The sequence below is a fragment of the Dasypus novemcinctus genome, chromosome 11 (genome assembly GCF_030445035.2).
Source record: "Dasypus novemcinctus isolate mDasNov1 chromosome 11, mDasNov1.1.hap2, whole genome shotgun sequence".
Lineage (NCBI taxonomy): Eukaryota > Metazoa > Chordata > Mammalia > Cingulata > Dasypodidae > Dasypus > Dasypus novemcinctus.
The window spans coordinates 83,224,265-83,236,273 of NC_080683.1; the positions used below are offsets into that span (position 1 = coordinate 83,224,265).

The following is a 12,009-nucleotide window of genomic DNA, read 5'->3' on the forward strand; positions in this document are numbered from 1 at the left end:
CTCCTGCTGTATATCAAAGTACAGGTAGTTGTCTCAAGGAAGAGCACTTCTAAGATTCTTTGCAAGTTGACCTAGCTGCTTTTCCTATGAAACATCATTCTTAACTTTAAAAGAAAAACTAGTGCACAAACTATAGTCTTTCAACCTGAGTATTTGACAGGCATTTTCTCAGTAAGCCTGTCACTTCAAGGACATACAAACATAGGAAATTCTTATTATTTGCTATAGTCACTGAATTAGCAAATATTGAACCATTGCTCTTGTGAGAAATACAATGTTAGGTTCCTGAAAGTCTATGTCATAACATTTCATTAACTGGTCAATACATAACCTTGTTTTAAGTGTATTTCTGCCTAAAAACACTTTACTTAATATATATTGTTGATTCATTAATAAATTCATGGCAAACAGAACTATAACAATGCCTAAACATATGCTTATCTAGCACACATATTTTCTCCTTTAGGAACACTAGACAGCACTTCGGCACTGTGCTTGGAAGTAATTACAAAAATTTTAAAAATGTAAAAAACATGCACTAAACGTACTGTGACAATGACCCTTCTTCAGTTTGAAATGGAAATAAAAGAGTGTCACCCTGTACGACCACAGCTGGGAGCACACATGTAAGACAATTTTAATTATTCACTACTTTCCACATGTCTGCAAATGACCACAAAAACACAAGTACTGATATTGAGGATACAAATAAATTTTAGTGAATAGGCAAATTTATAAATGTGGAATCCATGAATAATGAAGATAAACTGTAACAGAATGTGTTGCCAATGATAAGTTTGAACTTTCAGACAAAAATTAGAATTGTGGAAAACTTGTATCAGGCATTAGAATTTTCCAAGACTTAATTTTCCAAGACTTAATGACTTTTTGGATGAGATCAATGATGATATTAATAAAACTATAATTTTTATACTGTATAATGAAACATGTCAATATTTGGAAGATCTCTATACCTCAGTGAAACAATATTTCCAAATAACCAGTGCATGATATAAAATTATGGATAGGTTAAACATTGAAAGTATAAGATAGAACAATGGATTTTAATGTAATAAAGTACAAAAAGTTATTGATACGGTTTCAGATTCCACATTGCCACTAACTTTTAAGAAACTACCACCTGTCAAGTTTTGGTGTAGGATCAAAGGAGAATATTCAAAATTTTCTGAAAAAAGCTATCAGATTACACCTCCTTTTTACAATTACTATCTGAGGCCAAATTTTCTCATGTACTTCAACCAAAATAACACATTGCAACAGACTGAAGGTAGAAGCAGATATGAAAATTCAGCTGTCTCCTCTTAAGCCAAACAGTAAAAAGACCTGCAAAAATGTAAAGCAATTCTATTCTTCTCACTAACATAGTTTTGTTTTGGAAAATGAAATTATTCAGAAAAAAATACATTTATTAATATGTGGTGGGTTTATTATTGTCCCTTTTAAAATTAGTTAATACATATTAAGAACTCTTTTTTCACTTTTCTGAATTTCTGATATAGTAAATATCAACAGACATAACCCATATGAACAAAATTTCTTTGGGGCGTTCAATATTTTTAAGATGGTAAAGGGGTCCTGAAATTTAAAAATTTGAGAACCACTTCTCTGGCAAAGTCTCCTAAGCACCCTTAGACTCCAAGAGATTTTACTCCGCTTTTTTTTCAGCCCAGTGCCCAGCCTCCTACCCTGCCCCAGCACTTAGCAAGAGTCTAATGGGGAAAAAAAGGTTGACATTTTGGTCTCCCCTAGATTTTCACCTCTTCTAATTTCTCTTTTCCCTAATGGATTCCCTCTGCCTTGATCAAAGCTAATCCTATGACCATGGCAGTACTTGGCAATTGTTCTTAGGGGAAAAAAAACAACTGGTCATTTCAGTTTAGAAGAGAAGGGCTCTTCCCTCTATAGAATTTGAGTTCTTCTCCGCTTTGCCTCCTTAGCTCTCTTATGGTTTTAAAAATATGGGAATGTATCCATTTTGAACAGTGGAGCTATGACCTGCTACTATCTACTATAGTCTAAGCATTTTACATAAACTCTTTTAATCCTCACAGCACCATAATAAGGTAGGTACTATTACAATGCTCACTAAAGTCACATAGCTAGTAAGTAGTACAGTCAAGGTTTAAACACAGGTAGAGTCGAGGCCCTTAAACTTTAACAAGCTACCTTTGCTTTATCTAACACATACTCTCACCCTCAAGAAACTCAGTCCATTTTCATGGTTGCTATTAATACTTCAAGGCTGAAGATGTCTGCATCTTTATTTCCAAGCCTAACATGTCCAACTGCTTGCTGAACTTGGATTTTCAACATTTCTAAAACCAATGCATCTTCTTCACTCCCCCAAAACCTTTTTCTCAAATACTGCCCTCTCATTGGCACAAATTCCTCCTCCTTCCTTTACATCCTTGGTCAAGGCAGACAATTATATTCTTCCCTTCTCTAAATTTCAAGAACATTTATGTCTATATCACTAATCTGCAAACACTGATTCACAACCAAGTTTACAGTGGCACATAGAAAAAATAGAAGAAAAGCAAAATATCCTGTTCAATTTTATAAACTGTTCTTTATTCTGAGATAATTCCTAAATTTTACTGTGAGAATGTTTCTATTTTACATTTTATGAGATAATTATAATAGATAATGGTTTATTTCCTAACTTCTTAGTGGTGAAATAAAAAGTTGACATTATAATGATTCCCAAAATTAGCAGCTTGGTTGGTTTTGAAATTTACTGGGCCAGGAAATTGAAAAATCTGCAAACTACTCTTCTGTACCAACTTTATCAGTTTATCAGGATCTCTGCCTTTCGCTCTCCCACCTCTTTTCTCATCTAGTCAGGTATACCCTGTCAAATATACTGCCCAAATAGGCCAGGCATCAGAAGATACCACTTCAAGGTCATTCCTGATCTATAGCCCAGTCTTTCCAATAAGTGACCAATTAATACTCTTTCTGAGGCTGGGTACAGGCCCAGTTTTTACCTGGACAAGAAACTAAAACTAGATTCCTGATGCTGTGTGTTGAAATTCCTGGCTCTAACTCAACCCTCATACTCAAAACCTCCAATATTCTACTCATCTCTATTCATACTGATACTCCCAGTCACCATGTGTTGACTGATTCTGTACCTGGACTATGAGCAAACACCCTTTCCTAAACTATAAAGCGACTTTTAAAAACATGAATACTAGTATTCCAACCCTCCACTTTCATTAAAACCCTGTAGATACCCATACACTTTAAAAAAAAAAAAAAGGATAAAAAATATTTCAACCAGTAAATACTTGGGCTAAAAACATGAACAAAGATACTTAGAGATGGAAAGCATCAAGTATGTTCCAAGAGGGGATGCAGTCCAATTTGGCAGGACAGAGAAATCACAGAGGTAAGTACTGAGAAATAAGGATCGCAGGAAAGGGTGGAACTCAATTGTTTACTACATCAAGATCTGAAACTTAATCTATAAGATCACCAAAGGCTTTTTTACAGTTAAAAGAGAGTCATATAACCAGAGTTTTCCCTTATCAAATTTATGCAGTAAACACACACTAATCTGAACTCCATTAAGTAAAAATCTTCAGTACATATAGACAAATGGATTACCAACTCTCACATTTATGGCCAACTGATTTTTGACAAGGGGGAAAAAGACCACTCAAATGGGAAAGAATAGGCTCTTCAATAAATGGTTCTGGGAAAACTATTAATAGATCTCTGTATGCAAAAGAATGAAGGTGGACCCTCTACCTCACACAATATACAAAAATCAACTCAAAATGGATCAAAGACCTAAATATAAGAGCCAGAACTTTAAAATCCCAGAAGAAAATGGGAATGAAGGGAAGCAACTTCGGGACCCTGCATTTCTTAAACCTATACCCAAAGCACAAGTGACAAAAGAAAAATAAGATAAATGGGACCTCATGAAAATTTAAAACTCTCGTGCATCAAAGTACTTTATCATAAAAGTAAAACAATATTTGGAAACCACACATCTAATACCCAGAACATATAAAGAAATTCTTCAACTTAACAACAAAAAGAGAAACAATCCAATTTATTTATTTATTAACAACCCCCCACACACCATTGTGTGTCCATTCACTGTGTGTTCTTCTGTGTCTGCTTGTATTTTCATTAGGCATCTCCAGGAACCAATCCTGGGACCTCCCAGAGTGGGAGAGAGGCAATTACTCTCTTGCACCAACTCAGCTCCCTGTTCTGCTGCATCTTCTTATTTCCCCTCCCCTCTATCTTGTTGTATCATCTTGCTGCACCAGCTCTCTACATCAGCAGGCACTCCTATGTGGGGCGGCATTCCCACACAGGGTGACACTCCTGCACAGGGAAGCATTCCTGCATGGGCTGGCACTCAGCATGGGGTAGCCCACCATGTGGGCCAGCTTGCCCTCACAAGAAGGCCCTGGGCATCGGACCCTGGACCTTCTATATCATAGACAGGAGCCCAACTGGTTGAGCGACATCCGTTTCCCCAATCCAATTTAAAACTGGGCAAAACATGGTGCTGCAAAATCACAGGGCTCTAAACATGCTAACAGCAGCACAGGGAGGAACCTGCCTATTCCTAAAGGAGGAATGCTGTTTCTATGTAAATCACTCCAGAACAGTCCTAGACAGCATTTGAAACCTACAAGATCAAGCCAATCAACCTCAGGATGATGCTGTAGCCTCTAAAAGTACTTGGCCTTTCTCACTCCATGGTCCAGTATGTCATGGCTGGCCCCCATTTTGTGGCTGCTTACCACCACCCTCTTTATCCTTTTAGTACCATGTATCTTCAAAATTCTAACTAAGTTTATTTCTTCCAGAATAAGGTATTAGTCATGCAGGGTTTCATCCAGTTCTAACCATGGTGCCAGACCCACCTTCCCTCAACCTCAATAGAATAGTCAGAGTTTCACACTCCTGATATCAGGCAGGGATTATTGCCCCTGACCAGCAGGAAGCAGTTACAGAAGAATGACCACTGGTCTTCACCAATCCCTTAAGAATAAGGGTGTAAACTCTCTGAGGGTGGAGTTGAGGCAGGTTAGCATAGGAAACAGGGAAGGTGGCTGGTTATAATAAAGCCATGAGAATCTGCTCGGAAACCCCTGAGGGGAGGCAGCTGCTTGAGAACCAATGCTGTAACCATTACAGCTGAAAAGCCCGCCAAGACCCTGGTCATGAGGTCCCATTTGAAACTCCCAGGCTCAAAAGAAGCCCCAGATACCTCCAAACAGAAAGGCCTCCCTATTGATTCCCTGAAAGCTAAAAGGTAGAAAAGCAACTAATCAGGACAGCAAATAGCTGAGATCCCTCCTTAACATGTGAAGGAAGAGAGGAGGAAAGGCCTTAAAAGGCCTACACCGAGCCCCATGTTGCTTGTCTCACCCTGTAGCATGCCCACACCCATGTCTCGGGTGTGTTCTCTTTTCTTGTTTCTTAATAAGCTCTTTACTCCTTGCCTACAAAAAATAAAATTAAAAAATAGACATTTCTCCAAAGAAGATATACAGATTGCCAAAAAGCACATGAAAAGATACTCAACATCATTAGCCATTAGGCAAATGAAAATCAAAACCAGGATGTGATACCATTTCACACCAAATTAGAATGGCTACTATTTTTTTTAAAGATTTATTTATTTATTTATTTTCCTCTCTTCCCCTCTTCCTGTCCTGTTGTTTTTTGCCATCTGTATTGTCTTCTCATTTTCTCTCCTCTAGGAGTCATCAGGATTCGATCCTGGGGACCTCTGATGGGGAGAGAGGTTCCCTGTCAATTTTACCACCTCAGTTCCTAGTTTCTGCTGTGCTTCACCTTGACTCTCCCCTTGTCTCTCTTTTGATGTGTCATCATCTTGCTGTGTGACTCACTTGCGTGGGGCACTGGCTCACCACGCGGGCACTTGCGTAGGCACTCATGCAGGCACTGGCTCACCACACAGACATGCGTGTAGGCACTAGCTTGCAGCACAGGCATGCTTTCTCTTCTTCTTTCTCACCAGGAGGCCCAAGGGATTGAACCCAGGTCCTCTCATATAGTAGGTGGAAGCTCTATCAGTTGAACCATATCCACTTCCCTATTTTTTAAAAATAGAAATAACAAGTGTTGGAGAACATGTGGATAAATAGGAATACTCATTCACTGCTGGCAGGAATGTGAAATGGTACAGCTGCTGTGGAAGACAGTTTGGTGTGTACTCAGAAAGTTAAGTACAGAATTACCATATGACCCAGCAATCCCACTTCTAGGTATATACCCAAAAGAACTGACTGGAGGAACTCAGACAGATATTTTGCACACCAATGTTCATAGCAATGTTATTCACAATTTTCAAAAGATGCAAGCAACCCAAGTGTCCATCAACCGATGAACAGATTAATAAAACACACACACACATACACACACACAATGGAATATTATTCAGCCCTAAAAAAGGAATGAAGTTCTGATGAATTCAACGACATGGATGAACCTTTGCAATATTGTGTTGAGTGAAATAAACTAGGCACAAAAGGACAAATATTGTATGGTCTCACTGATATGAAATAATTAGAATAAGCAAACTCACAGAGTCAGATCTAGAATATAGGTTACCAGGGGATGGTGTGGGGATAGGAAATTGGGAGTTAATGCTTAAAAGATACAGAGTTTCTATTTGGGACAATGGAAAAGTTTGGGTAATGGATAGCGATGGTTGTAGCACACCATCGTGAAAATAATTAACACTACTGAATTGTATATTTATATGTGATTAAAAGGAGAAACCTTAGGTTACATGTTACTAGAATAAAAATAAAAATTAAAAACTCCATGGAGCTGCACAACACAGTGATTCCTAAGCTAAACCATGGAGTACAGTTAAGAGTACAATTATTAAAATGCTTTATCTCTTATAACAAATCTACCAATACAAGGTGTTGATACGGGTTGTATTTGGGAACCCTGTATTTTATGCACGATTTTTCTATAAATCCTCTACATCTCTAATAAAAAAGAAAAAAGATCTTCAGGAATTTGATCTGGTAAGGCTAATGGGTCATCTAGGTCTTATGTAGAGGAAATGCTCAATATTTAATGGTAAGTGAAAAGAACTGTACAGACTGCACAATTCCAATTTTGCTTTTATATGTATGCATATATATGGATATATATGGACGTATGGCTAAGAAAAACATAACAATGATTTCTTTGAGCTATAATTTTTATTTATTTTTAATACCCTATATTTTTCAAATTTCTGTAATAAAGAAGCATTACTTTTATAATCAGAAAAATGGTATAGAATTTTTTAAAGAACATTTTAAGATTAAGTATGCAAAGGGGTAGGTTTACCAATTTAATTATAAAAATTCTTTAAATCACAAGTGATCACATGCTTACAATTAAAAATTAGAATCCTACTGAATATTTTTACATATATAATAAAAAAGAAAGTTTCCTTTTATCACCACACCACTCTAATTTCACTTTACTCGTTATAAGGTAATCACTGACAACTTGATATCTCCATAAAGAGCCTTTTCTTTTCTTACACAATCATACATATAAATATTTATCTCACACAAATGCTTTTTATACTTGATCATATTATCTCAGACACCTTTTCATATCAGTACATACAAATTTACCCCATTCTTTTCATGATATGATTATGCAGTTCCAGCCATTTCCCTATGCTGAACATTTTGGTTGCTTCCAATTTTTCATTATTAGAAACAAAATTGTGAATAACCATGTAGATATATCTTTGTGCTCATATGTGACTATTTCTGACAAAAGAAAACATTGGAAAATAACATTTAGTATTTTTTGTAAGTTAGATGCTAAAACTAAATGAGGGAAAATAAATCGTACCTACTATACCTATAATGCACTAGTTACTATGGGAGGCAATTTATGAATACTATCTCAATTTTTAAATACCACCACTCTATGAAGTTGATATTACTGTCCTCATTTTACAAGTGAGGAAACTGAGGTTAATAGAGATGAAGAGGCTACTCCAAGGTCAGAGAGCCAGAATTCAAGCTCAGGTCAATAAGATTCCTAAGCTCATGCTCCTCTCATCACCCAACCACATTGGGCTGAGAAATATTTTGTTAGTGATTAGTTATCATTTCAAGGATCACTAAAAGGCTATGATATGCAAAAACTGGTGCCTGTTAACAAAGACACTACCATACTTATTTTTCCATGGGTTTATTTAATATTTTCCTTTTTTGGCAATTTTATATGCTCCTATCATTGTCACACGAAATATAAAAATCTTGATTTCATATTTGAATAAACTCTTGATTATTGTTGGTAGGAGGACATTTCTGTTTGGGATGGGCAAATTCCCTAAAGGTGACTTCCCAAGTTTTCTTGCATTACTTACAGTGAAGTAATGCAGAAATTTAGATAGGTACAAGCAGAAAAACGGATACTGTCAAATGGCAGTCTTCACATCCTGAGACATCACTTTCCAGGGCACTGATAGCATGTATGTAACAGGATGCCAAGTCCTGCTTTGTAAAATCGTTTTTTTTCCAATTGTCTGTAATTCCAAGTCCAAAGACACTGCCAATATAGGAAGGAACTTGAGTAAAAATATGGAGGGAGTACAAATGTGTGGTCTGCTCTGGGAATGGAGACTTTGTGGTTGAAGTTTGGGGTGCTGCAGAGATGACTCAATTTTTCTAGCATTTTTTTCAAACTCCCCTGGAACCATTTACTCCCCATTGAAAAATGATGGATATCTCCATTATTGCCTTTACTATATTAACTAAATTCAACAATTCAGTTTAATAAGCACATCAAAAACATGCTAAAAATGGCCTTGACTACTGGGAATACAAAGACAAATTAAGTTAGTCTTTCCTGCCCTCAGAGAACTAAAGGTAGAGACAGTACTGTGAGGAGATATTCAATGAATAAGGAAACAGCCTGAAAAAATGAAGGCCAAAACACAAAAAGCTTCAAGCGCTTTTGTCCTTGATCTAACAGCTTAAAGGGAACTTCAGGGAAGCAGATATGGGTCAGGTGATGGGACTTTCACTTACCACATGGGAGGGCCTGCAGCTTGATCCCTGGGGCCTCCTGGTAAAAAAGAAAATGAGAAAGCCTGCCTGCACAGTGAGCTGAGTGTCTGCACGGTGAGCCAGTGCCTGTGTGAGTGCCTGCATGGTAAGTTAGTGCATGTGTGGCGAGCCGAGTGCCTGTGCTAGTGAGTCAGACAAGATGATGATGCAACAAAAAAAAGACAATGGGGAGAGTCAAGGTGAAACACAGCAGAGACCAGGAACTGAGGCGGCACAATTGACAGGGAACCTCTCTCTAAATTAGAGGTCCCCAGGATAGAATCCTGGTGAATTCTAGAGGTGAAAGACAAAAAGAGAAGACAAAAAGAGAAAAAGATACAGAAGATCACACTGCGAATGGACACAGCAAAAACAGTGAGGGAGGGAAGGGAAGAGAGAGAAAAATAATAATAATAAAGAGAACTTCACTAAAGATAAGAATCATCAGTGTGTTCTGATTTCCTTTTCTCTAAAATGGTGATATTAATAAAATTATCACCACAGAAGCTATAATTGTACACAAGTATCCATTTCTAGGAGGTCATACTTTGTTTGATACTCACTTAATAATAGGCAAAAATTTGAGGTGCTCTCACTTTATACCTAAGTACTTTCAAAATTGTGGAAATTTCTCCAGCAGGAGTAGACAGACAGATGCAATTAAATATATTAAATGATTACCCTGTTCAAGTAACTGATGGGTGTTTTATCGACAAACCTGGTCAACAATCTTCTTCCAATCATTTACCCTACCTTGTACTGCCTCCAGAAGTAACCTGGTTAATAAATTATCTCTGATGTCCAAGTGTCTATACTTTTTCCGTCTCTCTAGAGATGACCGTCACTCCAGAAGAATTCATAGAAAATGTAAATATACCTCCTTTTGATTGTAAATTTTTCGTTGCAACACTTATCAAACTAAAGCATATACTACCATGTATTTCACCACTCTTCCTCTAACTAATATACAGTTAAATTAACTATTTTGATATATAGTTCTAAGAACTTTAATACAGGTATGGCTTCATGTAACCACCACCACAATCAAGATAAAAAAAGAGTTCTTTGTCCCACACCCTCCCCTACCCCTAATCCATGACAACCACTGATCTGGTCACTGTTACATATTTGTATATTTTTGAGACTATCATATAAATGAATTCATACAATACAAACCTCTTGAGACTTGATTCAGTCTGCATAATACCTTTCAGATTCATCCAAGTTTTTGCATGTATCAAGAGTTCACTCCTTTTCGTTGCTGAGTAATATTCCACTGCATGGTTGTATCACAAGTTTGTTTACTCTTTAACCCACTGTTTCCAGTTTGGGGTGATGAGGAATAGAACTTCTAAAAACATTCGTGTGAACACAGGTTTTCTTTTCCATTCTTTTTTCATAATATATTCTTTAAATTTTTTAAATTTTTAATTTTTAAAAAATTAATAGATCACAAGGAAGGAGTATGGGGGAAATGGGGAGAGTCCACTAAAAAGCACAGGGTATTTGGAGAGGTGATAAAAATGTTCAAAAATTACTGCGGTGATAGTTGCACAACTCTGTAAATATACTAAAAACAATCGAATCATTCACTTTAAATGAGTGAATTTTATGGCACCAGAATTGTATCTCAATAAAGCTGGTATTTTTCAATAAAAAAAATAGATCACAAGGAATATTACATTAAAAAACATAAAAAAACAAAAAACATGAGGTTCCCATATAACTCACTCCCCACCACATCATTTTTGTAAATTGTATTTTTTTGAAGATATATACATCACACAAAAAAATGTTACACTAAAAAATATAAGAGGTTCCTGTACACCCAAGAACACAGGTTTTCATTTTTCTAGGTAATCTTCTGGTGGGATTGAAGGGTGGTATGGAAGATGTACGGTTAACTTTATAAGAAATTGCTAAGCTGTTTCCCAGAGCAGCTGTACCTGTTGCATTCCCATCAGGAGAGTGAGTCCCAGTTCCTCCATATCCTTGTCAGCACTTGGTATTGTCAATCCTTTTTATTTTAGCTATTCTGCATATAGCAGATTTCTTGTTGTAGATTTAATTTGCATTTCCTTGATGGCTAAAAATGTTTGTCTTAGTTTACCCTAGGGCTGCTATAACAAATGCTACAGATGTTTGTCCTAAACAACAGGAAGTTATTATCACAGTTTTAAGAGGCTGGAAATTCAAAATCAAGGTGTCAGCTGGCTTTACTTTTTCTGAAGTCTGTATAGTTCCTGTGGTGGCTTGCCAGAAATCCATAACTTAATCTCTGCCTCTATCACATGAACATCTGTCTCCTGTCTCCATTTCACTCCTACTATGTTCAAATTTCCTCTTCATCAACAGATTCAAATCATATTGAGTTAAGGCTTACCCTCATTCACTTTGGCCTCTTCTTAGGATCTCAAAGATGCTATTTACCAATGAGTTCACACCCACAGGACCAGGAGTTATGACTTGAAAATATCTTTGTGGGGGACACACTTCAATCCTTAAGAGATCTTGTGTATCTTATCACATGCTGATTTGCCATACATTCTATCCTCTCTGTTCAAATCTTTTCGTCCACTTTTGAATTGGATTGTTTGCTTTCTTACTGTTAAGTTTAGAGAGTTCTTTTAGATACAAATTCTTATTCAGATATGTTATTCTCTTCCAGTCTGTGGCTAGTATTTTCATTCTCTTAACAGTGTCTTTCACAGAGCAAAAGGTTTTTAATTTTGGTGAAGTCTAATTTATCAGTTTTGGGGGAACTGTGCTTTTCATGTCATGTCTAAGAATTCTGACCAACCTAAAGACATGAAGGTTTTCTCCTACTTTTTTCCCCAATAATTTTATAGTTTTACATTTCACATTTAGATTTACAATCCATTTTGAGTAAATTTTTGTATAAGATGTAAGGTTT

The 12,009-nt window shown here is 36.6% G+C and overlaps 1 protein-coding gene across 2 annotated transcripts in view; it reads right to left on the reverse strand.

Annotated features, from left to right (window-relative positions):
- Positions 1-12,009, reverse strand: part of PDSS2 (decaprenyl diphosphate synthase subunit 2) — a 328,334-nt gene that overhangs the window by 269,792 nt on the left and 46,533 nt on the right. The window lies entirely within an intron of this gene.